General features: G+C 39.3%; 1 protein-coding gene and 1 non-coding gene across 3 annotated transcripts in view; both read left to right on the top strand.

Moving 5' to 3' along the window:
* Dis3l2 (DIS3 like 3'-5' exoribonuclease 2) overlaps positions 1-15,255 on the top strand; it is a 315,411-nt gene that overhangs the window by 54,831 nt on the left and 245,325 nt on the right. The window lies entirely within an intron of this gene.
* LOC113457703 lies at positions 2,847-2,948 on the top strand. Its single transcript, XR_003378212.1, has one exon. It is a non-coding gene; the product is annotated as a U6 spliceosomal RNA (small nuclear RNA).

Here is a 15,255-nt window from a genome sequence, read left to right as displayed (position 1 = left end):
CCCAGCGTTCTGTTCTGTTTACTCCTCCCACCTATGTTTTAACCTATCAGGGCAAGCAGCTTCTTTATTTAATTAACCAATGACCTTCCTCCATCATATGACAAGCTTATTATCATCATTATATTCAGTGGTAGAACCTGAAAGTATTTCTTCTAAAAGGAGGAATGAGAAGGGGATTTTCACTCTTTTCTCTTTTATTTAATATAGTGCTTAATTTCTTAGAGAATGAGACTAAAGGGATGCAAATAGGAAAAAAGCATTTGTCAGTATAGTCTAAACACTCTGGCAAGGAGATTCTTAGGTCTGATAAGCCCTTTCAGAAGAGTTACAGGATACAAAATCAACTTACGAAAGTTGATTAGTTCTTCTATATAACCAACAGTGAATATTGCTGAGAAAGAAATCATGAAAACATTTCTACTCACAGTGTTCTCAAAACAAAAACCCTAACTAGGAATAAACTTAACCAAAGAGGTGAAAGACTTCTAAAATAAATTTGATTTAAATACCAAGGAAAGAAATTGCAACCAATAGAAAATGGAAAGACCTCCCACATTCATGGATTAGCAGAATTAATATTGTTAAAGTAATCATTTTTACCTAAAGTAGGGCATAGAGTCAATGCCATCCATACTCCTATTCCTATAGCATTCTTCATGGAAATAGTAAAAGAATCCTAAAATCCACACAGAACATAAAACACCCTGAATACCCAAACAGTTCTTAAAAAAGGAGCTATGCTAGAGGCATCACAAAATGTGACTTGAAATTATTCTACAGGGCTACAGTAACTAAATTAATATGGTAGACATACATGTCTATATAGACAGACCATGGAATTGAGCCACTTTCCTATTCTTTAAAAAACTTGAGGCTTTCATACACAAATATATATCATTCATACTTCCTCTCCTGACTCCTGTACTCTCTCGTCTCTCTCTTATTCATGAACTTTCTGAATTGTTACTGTCATCCCCGGACACCCTATTAAGAGTCCAGTTAATATGGCCCATATGTAAATGTATTTAGAGCTGATTACTTAGGACTGAATAACCTATAAAAGGATTTGTCTCTAGAGAAAAAGGATTCTTCTCAAATTAGGTATTGATTGTCTGTAGCTCTTCATCTAGGGGTGAGGCCTTGTGAAGTTTTACCTAGTCCATTTTGCCATGATGACTGGTGTGGTTAGTGTTTAGGTCTTGCGCCGGTAACCATATTGTTAAGGTTTAATGAGTATAGCATTCCTGTCATGTCTAGAAGATACCATCTTGAAGCAGGTGACCCAGTCTTCTGACTCTTAAAAATTAAAAAAAATGCTTTAAAACTTGTATAGTGTGTGTGCATGTGTTTGTGTGCATGTGAGTACAGTGAGCCCATGGAGGCCAGAAGAGGGCTTTCGATCCCCTGGAACTGGAGCTATAGGTGTGTCTTAGGGTTTCTATTACTGTGATAAAACACCATAACCAAAAGCGATTTGAAGAGAAAAGGGTTTATTTCATCTTACAACTTGTAGCGCATCATCCAGGAAGTCAGGACAGGAACCTGAAGGTAGGAACTGATGCAGAGGTCACGGAGGAGTGTTGCTTACTGACTTGCTCAGTTCACTTTCTCATACACCCCAGGACCACTTGCCCAGGGACAGCACTACCCACAGTGGAATGGTCCCTAGCATATCAATCATCAATTACGAAAATGGCCTACAGGCTTTTCTATAGGCCAGCCTTATGGAGGCATTTTCTCAGTTGTGATGTCTTTTCAGATGACCTCAGCTTTTTTCAGGTTGATAAGAACTCAACCAGAACAAGATGAAGTTGTGGTCCTCCTGGTGTGTCTGTGTTAGGAACCAAAGTTGGATCCTCTGTAAGAGCAGTATCTGCTCTGAACTGCTGAGTTATCTCTCTAGCCCCTGGCTCATAATTGTCCCTCTTTACTGATGTTTCCTGAGCTTTAGTTATAGGGTGTGTTATAGAAGTACCAGTTGGGCTTGGCACCCCATAGTCGCTTACTGTATGCATTTGGACCTCCAATGTCTCTCAGTAGTAGCCTTTGTTGCAAAAAAGAAGCATCTATGAGTAGTGAGAGCTACATTTACCTATGAGTGGAAGCATACGTATTTAAAATACATTTGGTAGCTAATTGATTTAGAGAAATGACAATAATAAGTTATCTTCTAGGGTCAATGATCTCTCTATGAGCCATGAGTTTTTGGCTAGGTTTACAGGACCAGGCACGACTTTCCTCTTGCCTTGCTTTAGTCCAGTTAGACAGTTGTTAGTGCCACCGTTGTACCATTTGTGGCATCTTGCTGGGCTGGCTGTTGTGGTTTACAGGCTTTACACGGGGTGGGAACATCCATCAATTTACTCCACCGGCAGCTTTCATAGCACTTTCTGATACTAGGAGAGCTTGCTTGCAGGGAGGAGGTTTCCTGGTCAGTGCGAGCTTGATTCCTTCAAGTCCTGTGTCTGACTGAGGTTTATGGTATTTTCAACAACAGGGTCTTAGTATCAAGTTCTGGGAAGCAACCAAGGACAATTAACCATCTTATTCTTGAGAAAGGTGCTGTAAATATACATTAAAGACATCATTCTTAATAAGTGGTGCTGGAAAAACAGGATATCCACGTGTAGACAACCAAAGCTAGATCCTTATCTCTCAACCTGCACAAAAGTCAATTCAAAATGGTTGAATGTCTCTAATGTAGGATCTGAAAATTTAAAACTATTAGAGAGTAATATAAGGAAAATGAACATATGAGCAGAGGCAATGAATTTCTAAACAGGCTCAAAAATTTTAATAGTGGCAAGAATGAACAAAATTTCATTAAATGAAAAAAATCTGTATGTACTCACTTTGTCATCTCTGTATTCTAAAATTAGAACAATACAGAGATTAGCATGGCCCCAGCATAAGGATGACATGTAATTTTTGATGTATACTATGTTTTTAAATAACCAACTCCAGAGTTGACTTCTGAGCTCTACATGTGTAAGCACATCCACACATCATGCACACGCACAGAACATACACACAATTATAAATAAACTTTAAAGCTTGTTCATAGCAGAGGGACAGTTACCAAAGTAAAGAAACATTCTATGATGCAAAGGATTTTGCCTTTTTGCCAAGTGTTCATTTGAAAGAGGAATAATGTCCAGATTACATAAAGAATTTTTTTTAAAAAAACAAGTAATCTATTCCATAATTTGACAAGCGACTGTAATAGACAGTTCCCAAAAGAGGAAGATAATGACCAACAAATAGAGTGAAAATTTGTTATTAATCTGATAAATGAAAGTCAAGATTATGTTGATATTCTATGTTGTTTTAGTAAAAATGTTATGGCCATTATCAGGTAATGAAACAACAGGAGAGGATTCAGGAGTAAAATAATTTCAAATTAGGCCAGTTACTATAGAAACCAGTTAAGAATGTTCCTGAAAGAAACTAAGGAGAACTATGGTGTGATGCAACTATAGCATTCCTGTGTATATACATAAAGGCATCTAAGTCAGCTTCCTATAGAGATAGATACTAGTACATCCATGGTTATTGTAGCACCTATCATAATAGCCAAGTTGTGGCATCAGTCTTGGTGTCCATTAAGAGATAAATACGAAAGGAAATGTATTTATGGAGAGTAGACAAAGCCCTGAGTGAGTGAAGTCCTCAGTGAATGTGTGTTGTTGACATGGGTATGGCCATGACAAGGACCCTAAAGTCCCAGACCCATGGGACAATGACAAAATCTCCCCCAACCCTCCAGGGTGAGGCTCAGAGGAGAATGGCAAGGCCTTCCTCAGTGGACTGAGTGTGAATGTTGTTAGTGCATGTGGAAAACGACCACCATAACTTTCTCCTCTCAGATGTTTACAGCCTGCTCCCTTACAGAGACTGCTTGTACAGTCCCATAAATCCCGCTTCCTTGTTTATCTGTGTGTAAATAACCCCATTTCCTTGCTCAGCTGTGTGGTGGTTTGAATGAGAATGGCCTCCATAAGCTTGTATATTTGAATGTTTGCTTCCCAGTTGATGAAACTGAGAAGCATTAGGATGTATAGCCTTGTTGGAGGAAGTCTGTCCCTGGGTTTGGGCTTTGAGGTTTCAAAACCCACACACATTCAGTTAACTCTCTCTGCCTCCTGTTTGTGGGTTAAGATGTGAATGAACTCTCAGCTACTGCTCTAGTGCCAGCTTGCCTGCTTGCTGGCTTCCATGCTCCTCACCATGATGACCATGGACTCTGTGCTGGCTATTCTGGTTGTCAACTTGGCAACATCTGGAACTAACAAGAAACTAGGCTGGGTACACATGTGAGGAATTTTTTTTATTTAAGTCATTTGAAGTGGGAAAACCCACTTTTAATCCAGATATTCTGATGTGGGAAGATCCACCTTTAATCTGGGCCACACCTTCTGCTGGCAGCCTATTAAAGAACATGGAAGACAGAAGCTTGCTTTCATTTCCTGCTTGTTCTCCCTCGTGCTGGCAAGTCTATCCCTTTACTGGCATTAGAGTCTCTTTCTGTGGGATTCCAGTGTATAGTGAAGACTAGCTGAGTCATCCAGCCTCTTGGATTGAACAACTACTGGATTCTTGGACCTTCTGTTGGTAAACAGTCATTATTATACTAGTTGGACCACAGTCTGTAAGCCATTCTAATAAATCCCCTTTACATATACATATACATATACATGTATATGGATATACATGTGCGCGTGCGCGCGCGCGCACACACACACACACACACACACACACACACACACACACACACACACGTCCCATTGTTTCAGTTCTGTTTCTCTAGATAACCCTGACCTAATACAGATTCTGATCCCTTGTAACCAACCATAAGTCCCAAATTAAATGCTTTCTTTTATTAGTTGCCTTGGTCGTTGTGTTTTGTCACAGCAATAGAAAGGTAGATAAGACAAGTTGTATGCAATTATTCCCACCTCTCTGTTCAACTCTATTTAATAAACATGCTGATCTTCATTGGGTAGGGATGGGACTGCAATTTTCCCAGCTCTGAACCCAGACCACCTGACCCCAACTTTCTGTCTATGTGCCATCTGTCTGTTTTTTTTTCATTTCTTCACTGCTCCAGTAAGGTCCTGTGAAGACATGCATGGATGTAGCATGTAGATATACATTTTTTTTTGAGACAGGGCCTCTCTGTATGTTGTGACTGTCCTGGAATTCTCAGTGTAGACCAGGCTGACCTCAGATTCACAGAGATTTGCCTGCCTATGCCTCCTGAGTACTGGGATTAAAGGTGTGTGTTACTATGCCCAACTCAGTGTTAGGTATGTATACATAATGGAAGGGAATTGGAGGTACTTGTATTACGGGAAATAAGTGAGACATGGAAAGACAAATACTAAACATTTTCTCTCATATTCAGAATCTAGACACAAACACACACATGTCAACGCAGAACTATTTGGGAAGACTAAGGGGACCAATGTATGGGGGAGCAAGAGTGGGTAACAAGGGGCAAATGTGATTAAAGTATATTATATACATATATCAAGATATCATAATGAATCTTATTATTTTATACAATTAATAGATGCCAATAAAAGTTTTTTTGTATGTCAGAATTGTTTAGGAAGTATTACATATAGCTCTCGTTATTTTTTCCTATTGTGATAAGACCCTCTTACTATCACTAACCAGGCAGCTAAGAGTGCACAGGGATCTTCAGAGTGTGATGCAGCCTTTAGAGATGCTCTGGGATAAAGATTGATTTCACTAGGGTAATGTAAAGCACTAGTTCCTGCCCTGTCAAATAAACCTCGTGTGATTGCAGCAAGGACAGTCTCTTGTGAGTTACTGGAGGGTCGTGTTATCCCAAGACTTGAGTGAGAGTCTCCCAACACTGGGGGTCTTTCAGCAGGATGGAGACAGTATCTAGGCAGGTATCTGGATCTTCTACTGATTTGCAGTTTAATATTGTCTAAAGTATTTAAGGTCTTAATTATTCAAGTATAAGATAAGGATATCTTGTTGAGTAAGACCTTACTTTACAACATATATATATATACCATACTTGTAACTTACAGAAAGTTTCAAACAATCTTTTGATATTATGGGCATTTAAAATAGGCAGTGAGCTTCTAAGTCATCTATCTTGCTGCAGGTCCTTCTTGTAGGGTTGAAGGTTTTCCTCTGAGCTCTTTCATACTTTGGGGAGAGACCTGCTGGGGCAGAGCCACTTTGCAAGTAGGATGTGCGGTAATTTTGGCATTACATTGGCCCATCAGAAATTGGCAAGAGGTTTTTTTTTTTTTTTTTGGTATTGGAAGTGAGTGTTGAAAATTGTAGCAACAGTTATGTATTATATTTGCACAATGGTTTTATCTGTATTCGGGTGCGGAGATTGGTAAATTCTTACTAAATTTATTAGATAAGTATCATTTGGATTTTATGACATCAAGATTTATTTATTCAACAAATAGGTATTGCATACCTACTTTGTACTTGGTGTTATTATAAGTGGTGGGTATATAGAAATGAGCAAATAAGGGAAAATTAGTCATAGAGCTTGTGTTTCATTGGGGAGGATATAATGACATTGAATAAGACAGTCTTGTGGCATTCTCAATAAGTGGTAAGTGCTAAAGAGGCAGAAAAATATGAGGAATGTGAATTGTGGGATGAGAGTGGAATTTCTTCATAATGTGGGTCAAGAAGGTAACGGAGTAGTAACAACTACAGGATGTGAGGGACTCCTTTTGGAGATCTTGGGAAACATTTGGTACATCCATAGTGTGTCAAGGAATAGCAAAGAGACTAAGAGAGAGAGAGAGTTCCTGGGTGAGGATGAACAGATAAGTGGGATGGAGTGAGAGTAATATATTAGTCAGGGCCTTTGCATCATTGTTAAAATTTGGCCTCTGTCTCTGACTGGTGTGAAGGCTTAGAAGGGTTATGAAGGGGAATTGATGCAATGTTACTTGTATTTACTAGGCTTATTCTGACCCTTGAGTTGGGAGTAGATTTAAAATGAGCAGGAAGACTTTTTTTAATGGTAGAGACTGAGAGATGGCAGAGACTAAGATTGGCGTCATTGAACTTAGAACTGACAGGATTCTGGGATGGGTTGAGAGGAATGTATAGGGGCGATGGGTGGTGGGTGGGAGACGTCAAACAACTGAGTGATTAATTAATGATGACAAGGGTTTGAGGCCTGAACAGCAGAAGAATGGATGGAGATAGTTAGTTATGTTTCTGGTAACTAGATAAAAGGTCCATGTGATGATCCATCATTTTATACTATGTATGTCCTCAGGAATATCCATAAATATGTGTTTTAAATGATAGATCCATAGTTGTATTTTATAGTGAAAGAGACCTATTGCCTTGTGGAAATAAATACCAATTGCTTTTCTTGGCTCCAAGGTATTTCCTGAATCATATATTACTCTTCATCCCAAATATGTCATTAAGAGATTTGGAAGTGTGTTAAAACATGTGTGGTAACTGAGTACTGTCACTTTAGCCCAGTCAGTGTAGCAAAGAAAGAAGAGCAGCTCCTAGATGGACTTGTTGACATGCATTAAAGCCAAGCAGAGGCTCACATGCAGTTTGAGAGGGAATTGTCTCCTGGGCACAGAGCCTTCAGCTGACACTGACCCAGTGGCCCTGGTTACTGCACATATATGGATAGAGGTGTGGTACATGAGAGTCCTTTAGAAAAGCTGTATTGATAGCATTCCTCTGCTCAAGGGGATGTCATAGTGTCTGCCTCTTTTTCCTCTTCCTCTTCCCCGCCCTCTGAAATTGAATTATCATGAAATACACTTGCTCTTTTTATAAAATTTAAACCATTACACTTTTCAAAAGATGACCCTTATATCCATAGAAGGGTTTTTCTGTATTAATAAACAGAGCCGTTAAATGTTTTGTCTGGAGTTTGAGTAAGCCAGCATAATGGAAATGTTACCTGGTATCTTTACTTAGGATTCCATTTGAATCTTTTTGGTTACAGGGAATTTTTCTGTTTGCTCCTCAGTCTTGAAATACAGCATATTAATTTTAAGAGGAAGGGAAGAAAAACCTAACACACACCAGTTTTGAAGTGACCAGTTCCTCCTCTTAATCCTGGTGAGTTTCACTTGCTGTTTGCAGTTGATATAATTTACTTTCTCAATGGAGATAATTCCTCCCATTTTTGAGTGATAGAAAGGTATTCTACAACTCTGAAAAGGACAGAAAATGCCCTGTAAGCTGCTCCCAATGTAGACTTTCTCTTCTTTGTCTGTACATTTGTGAGTTTCTGTGCTAAGATTTGTTTTCAAATTGGGAAACAATGGATTTTTCTATTTACATTTGAGACTCTATTGGAAACCATAGTTGTAATATAAACACGAAGGCCTGATTTATTTTAGGAACTAATGTATTTATTTTAATGTTTTTCAATTTCATTTCCTCACATTTATAAATATTTGCCTCACAGTGGTATGTTTTTTCCATTTTGAAGTACCTGTTGATTATTTTCCTGTTGTGTCCTGTCATTGAGGGCTTGGCAGGGTCACGGTGTAGCATCATGCCAACATGCATTTTAATTTTGTGTCTCTAATTATATGGTAGCTCTTTCATTCCTGCTCTTTTTTGATAATTTTTAAAATAGTTAATTCAAGTCTTATTCAAGAGTCAACTGAGCATGTTTTATGTGCAACCATTGTGGGAACCTCTGTGAGATGCAATAATGAATATGACTTAATTTACTATCTTGTGGAAGAGTGAAATGTACAAATACCTGGGATGTAGCCTGATCAAGAACACTTTCAGTGAAGGAATGACAGAGACTAGCAGTGGCCAGAGGAAGGCCAAAGGACATTTCACAGAGAGGGAGGTTAGCAGAGGAGCATATGACAAAGAACTGGGTTTTGAATTTTGATTGTTTGCACACAAACAGGATGGGCAAATGCTTCACACAGTCAGTGTGAGTAACAACAGTTAAGTGTATGAAATTGATTCTAAATCTGTTTGTCTTTAACTCAGGAAGGAGATGTCTCTAGGAGGTCTGGGACCAAGCATGCTGGCTGGATTTAGAATCCTAACCCTGAGTTCATGTCACAGTCCTTGACACTATGGGGTGGACATATCTGAATCTTTCCTCTTTAGTGAAATGGTGTGGCCAAGATTGGTCTCCCCGTATCACCCATTGTGTGGATTAGATCAGCTAATGTATGAAAAAGCACAGGGAAGATTTGTCAGTTTGTGTGTTTACTATAATCCCTATATTCACAATTATATGTATATTCACTCTCTATACTTCTCTTATTGGATTCTTTATTTGAGTTGTGCCATAGCACTGTTTTCTGCTTCTCTTTTCAGCTGACACTTAGCCTGGGGCACCACTGCTAACTGCCAGACTGTGGTAGATGATCACAAATCTAGATCCCAGTGCTCCAGTCCCTAGACCTCCATTTCCAGCTGTTCCTGGATGCTCCTTCACATCTTGGACTTCTCCAGGCCTTAAGACAAAGCATGTCTCCTTTACTAGATTTCGGTTTCTGTTACCTGAATTCATTATGAATGGCAGTTAATTTTGATCCTTCTTTTCCTTTCTTCCTACAGGAAATTAAGTTCATTGTTGAGTTTATTATTAAGATGATGATGAAAACATTCACTTACTCAAGCCTTTCAAATTCCAGGCACCTCAGAACAATCTCAGTTCTTACAGCTTTATGATTATTGAATAGTTTTGTCCCCATTTTAAAGATGACAGACCAAGATTCAAAAAGTGAAATTTTCAGAAATAGTTCTTCGGGGAGGTAGCAGAGCTTCAGCCAGCTCTGGGGAGTATGCAGTTCTGCCAGCTTCAGACCTTACAGAGTAGAGTGAGTTCTCCCTGCATTACAGACCAACAGAACAAACTCAGTTAAAGGAACCCTGCTCTTCTCACTGCTGTCTCTGTCTTCTCTCACTCTTACTCTCGATTCCTAAAGCAGTTTGTGACTTCTTGGTTTTAGGAATCATCGATTATCATTTCCCGAATCCAAGTGACAGTAACAAAATAGTGATTCTTTCATGTTATCTGAATTTAACTGAAGCAGTTCTTCAATGAGGAACTTTGCTTCATGAGCTGTTTGATTATGCGGATTTGTAGATTGTATAGGAAAGGTGGCTTAAATGCTTACAGTCCACCAAGGCTCATCAGAGAACCCTTTTATGATAATTTCCAAGTCCTTTAGACAAGATTCTCATATCTTTTAGTAGTTTCCTTGTTGTTCCAGTAAGACAGAATGTTCAAGATTTATCTTGTCTATGTCCTAGTCAGAACCTGAAATAGCCATTGTCTCCAGTGAGGCCTGTACCTTGACTCTAACCACTATGCAATATGGATAGTTTCAAGATTTCATAGGTTTTTTTTTTTTCTACTGACTGGGAGAAGATCGTCACCAACCCTGCAACAGACAAAGGTCTGATCTCCAAAATATATAAAGAACTCAAGAGACTAGACTTTAAAATGCTAATTAACCCAATTAAAAAATGGGGCACGGAACTGAACAGAGAATTCTCAACAGAAGAAGTTCAAATGGCCAAAAGATACTTAAGATCATGCTCTACCTCCTTAGCAATCAGGGAAATGCAAATCAAAACAACTTTGAGATATCATCTTACACCTGTCAGAATGGCTAAAATCAAAAACACCAATGATAGCCTTTGCTGGAGAGGCTGTGGAGGAAGGGGTACCCTCATCCATTGCTGGTGGGAATGCAAACTTGTGCAACCACTTTGGAAATCAGTGTTTCGGTTTGTTCAACTATGTTCCTAGCAGCATTGTTTGTTATAGCCAGAACCTGGAAACAACCTAGATGCCATTCAATGGAAGAATGGATGAAGAAAGTGTAGGTTTTTATATCTTGAGAGCTCATAAAGATCTGTAGCCCACTATGCCTTTTGGTCTATTCTTTCTTTTTTAATTGATTTTTGTTATGTGTGTATGTGTGTGTGAGTGTGGGCTCACTCACCACAGTGTGCATATGGGGGTGAAAGGATAGCTTTGAAAACTGGTTCTGTCCTTCCCCAGTGGGATCGGAGACTTATCCTCTGAGTCATCTCACTAGCCCTTGTTTCATTCATATGTGTCTTAGATTAGTGACTAGAATGAAAAAACTTTAAAATACTTATGTTCTAGTTGCCCAATATTCAGTGGCTTGATGTATTATGAAATCCCATTGCAACATTTTTTGCTTCTGTAGTTCAAAAGTGAATGTAATACCTAAAATAGTAATATTCAATATTCTCTCTCTCTCTCTCTCTCTCTCTCTCTCTCTCTCTCTCTCTCTCTCTCTGTGTGTGTGTGTGTGAGAATGGTCTGATGTGTTGGAAGATTTAGGTTGAAGTCAAATGTCTTTTCATGGTTGCTGTTCTTCTCTGGAGCCCAAATCTCATTGATTTGACTAGACTGGCTGGCCAATATGCTTCAGGGATCTACTTGTTTTCTATCTCCCCTTTTCCCACTGTCAGTCCTGGGGTTACAAGTCTGTGCTACCACATCTAGCTTTTAATGAGTTTTGGATATTTACATGCAGGTCCTTGTGTTTGTGTAGCAGATACTTAACTGATTAAACTATCTCCCCAGCCTCAAATGTTTTTTCTTGAGTATAGTGATCTAAAACATTGTTTAACTGGGTTGGTTTCTTAATGTGCTGTATAGCAGTATTGGACTAAAGTGGTAGAGTGCTTGCCTAGTGTGTGTCTATGGTCAATTCCCAGAACTATAAGTAAAATTTAAAAAATATATTATATAGCTAATTTTATTGTATTCTGGTTATTGCTTTCCACTAATCTCTTCTTTCCGTTGGTGATTTCTTGATCTTTGTACGTATGAACCAGAGCACAATTCTTCTAAATTTTTTTTCCATATTTTGGTCATATCCTTCCCCTCCCTCAACTCCTGTTTTCCTCCTTTATCCTACCCATTGTGCTTCATGACTTTCTTAAAGTCAAACACACACACACACACACACACACACACACACACACACACACACACACCCTTAATACCAAAACAAAACAAAGCAAAAGTCATCCCTACCAAAAAACCAAACATGTAGTCCAATTTGTGTTGGCCATCTACTTCTGAGCATGAGACCTGCACTGGAGCATGGTTTATATACATACCTAGTGTCAGTCCATTGAATAAAATTTATTTTCCCCATTACAGAAACTATCAATTGTAAATAGCTTCTTGGCCGGGGGTGGGACTTTGTGCCTGTTTGCCTGTGTTCTTGCTAAGAATGTGTCTGGCTTGAACTTGATGCAGGTCTTGTGCATGCTGTCACAGTCTCTATGAATTTATGTGTGCATTAGTCTTCAGTCTTTTTGTGTCTGGAAAATGTTGTTTCCTTGAAGTCATCTTTCACCTCTAGCTCTTAGACTTTTCAACTTCTCTCCTGCATAGATCCCTGAGCCTTGAGGGGAGGGATATGGTAGTGACAGCCCATTTAGGTAGGACTGAGCTCTCCAAAGTCTTTCACCCTCTGCACATTATCCAGTTGTGGGTTTCTCTGTTAATTACCATCTACTGCAAGAAAAAGCTTCTCTGATGTGGGTTGAGTTAAATACTGATCTGTGAATATAGCAATATGTCATTTAGGAGTCTTTTCATTATTATATTCATTTAGGAGAGTATTAGTAGTAGGTTTTCTCCTAGAGCCTGGGACCTGTCTAAATTCATGGCCTTATTAACAATGTTGGTTATGGGTTCTGCCTCATGGAGTGGGCTTTAAATCCAACCAAAAGATGATTGGTTACTCCCATTACATTTGTGCCTCTATTATATCAGGAAAGTACAGTTCTTAATAAATAGTTGGGTAGAATCATGCTGATTTTAGAATCCTTCTTATATGATTACATTCAGAGAAAGATGTGAGATGGGCCAGTCTTCATATTGTTTGAAGTCAGAATTCTGGTTCCCTGTGTAATATTTTCTCAGTAGTCTGTGGGAACCAACTCATTTATGAAACTAGTAGTGGCTGAAATAAACACATAGTAGAAATTAAAGGCCTAGGCTCTTCACCTACTGTCTTTTTAAAAAGCTGGGTACAGTAGCATGTGCCTATGGTTCCATATTTCTTTCTTAAAAACAAGCAAGTAAATAATCCCCAAACACCTCACTCCACCAAAAACAAAGCAAAACATAGCAAGTAAGCAAGAAAGCAAACAAACAAACAAACAAAAAAACAAATCAGGGAGAGGGAACAAGGGAGATTGAGATTATGTTTTAGTGTGACCTGTTAGTCACACTCTACCATGTCAGTCATTTTGATTTTTTTTTAAGTTACCAGTTGTGCTTCTTTTGTGGTAAAACAATAGAACAATGTCTGGTTGTAGTCACCCTGCCTGAGACTTCGTCTGTGCACGCTCCACCTGCTTGTCTGGGATGCGCTGACAACCTTATTGCTGTGCTCATTGTTTGAGGATGATTATGGACAGATGTTACTAAGTATTATTTAATTTCTAAGGTTATTTAAGTTAGTTCAATGGGTTTGCTGATTTGAATGATGTGAAAGTCCTTTTCTTCTGTAGCATACTCTCCTCTTTCTCTTTCTCCCTCCCTTTTCTCTGCTCTCTTCTTCCTCAACGCCTTTCTCCTCTCCATTTTCTCTCTCTCCCCCAGTTCTCTTCCTCCTTTCACTGCTGAGTCTTATGTAGCCTAGACTAGCCTAAAACTCCTGATTTTTCTGCCTCAGCTTCCCAATGTACTCAATTTGCCACCACCCTCATTTTTTTTTGAACGATCTACTTTGGGACAGATATGTAATTATGTGTGAACATATAGGATTTATTCATGTTATGAACATAGACGATCTATGTGTAAGGCAAAGGGAAGAGGAGACAACTTATAAAAACTTGAATGTCAATGTAGCGTCACTTAGTTGTGCTCTTGCAGAAAAGAACCCAAGGGAATATTTTCTAGGTTACTGTCCTTTTGGACAGAGAGTGCAGGCTGTTTTATAGTTCATTTTCTAGTGGCCTCAAATTTTTTTTCAGAGGATTTTTCTTGTATTTATTGCTCACTTATAATCTTTGACAACTGTCTCTTGAGTTCATTGTCCCCTTATTGGTGTTTTTTTTGTTTAATTTTTTTTTTGCTTTATAAATAATACCATTCAAAATTTCCATCTCCTCCCATTTCCCTCCCGTTCCCTCCCTCACCCTCTTCCCTACCCCTCCAGTCCTAAGAGAGGGCAGGGTACCCCGCTCTGTTGGAAGTCCAAGGCCCTCCCCCCTCCATCCAGGCCTAGGAAGGTGTGCGTCCAAACAGACTAGGATCCCATAAAGCCAGACCATGCAGTAGAATCAAATCCCAGTGCCATTATCATTGCCTTCTCAGTCAGCCCCCATTGTCAGCCACATTCAGAGAGTCCGGTTTGATCACATGCTCATTCAGTCCCGGTTCAGCTGGCCTTGGTGAACTCCCAGTAGATCAGTCACACTGTCTCAGTGGGTGGACCAACCCCTTGCAGTACTGACTTCCTTGCTCGTCTTCTCCCTCCTGCTCTTCAATTGGACATTGGGAGCTTAGTCCAGTGCTCTGATGTGGGTCTCTGTCTCTAGCTCCATCCATCACCAGACGAAGGTTCTATGGTGATATCCAAGATATTCATCAGTGTGGCTATGGGACAAGGCCAGTTCAAGCACCCTCTCTTCTACTGCCCAAGGACCTAGCTGGGGACATCCCCGTGGAAACCTGGGAACCCCTCTAGAGCCGAGTCTCTTGCCAACCCTAAAATGACTCCCTTAATTAAGATATCTTCTTCCCTGCTCCCATATCCGTCCTTCCTCCATCTCAACCATCCCACTCCCCCAAGCTCTACCCAATCCTCCCCTTCTTTCTTCTCTCCCCTCCTTTCCCCTTCCTCCCACTCCACTCCCTCCCCCATGCTCCCAATTTTGCCCAGCGATCTTGTCTGCTTCCAATTTCCAGGTGGATCTATATATGTTTTTCTTTGGGATCACATTATTTAGCTTCTCTAGGATCATGAACTATATAGGCTCAATGTCCTTTGTGTATGGCTAGACTTGAATGTCAATGTAGCATCATTTAGTTGTGCTCTTGCAGAAAAGAACCCAAGGGAATCTTTTCTAGGTTACTGTCCTTTTGGACAGAGAGTGCAGGCTGTTTTACAGTTCATTTTCTTTTTTTTTTCTTTTTTTTTTTTTTGAGATTTTGATTTGATTTTATTTTTTATTTTATTTTATTTTTTTTTATTGAGAAAAGGAAAAAAAAAG

Source organism: Microtus ochrogaster, linkage group LG4, assembly GCF_000317375.1.
Source record: "Microtus ochrogaster isolate Prairie Vole_2 linkage group LG4, MicOch1.0, whole genome shotgun sequence".
NCBI lineage: Eukaryota > Metazoa > Chordata > Mammalia > Rodentia > Cricetidae > Microtus > Microtus ochrogaster.
The sequence above is the reverse complement of the archived record's forward strand: the minus strand, read 5'-3'. Positions and strand labels throughout refer to the sequence as shown.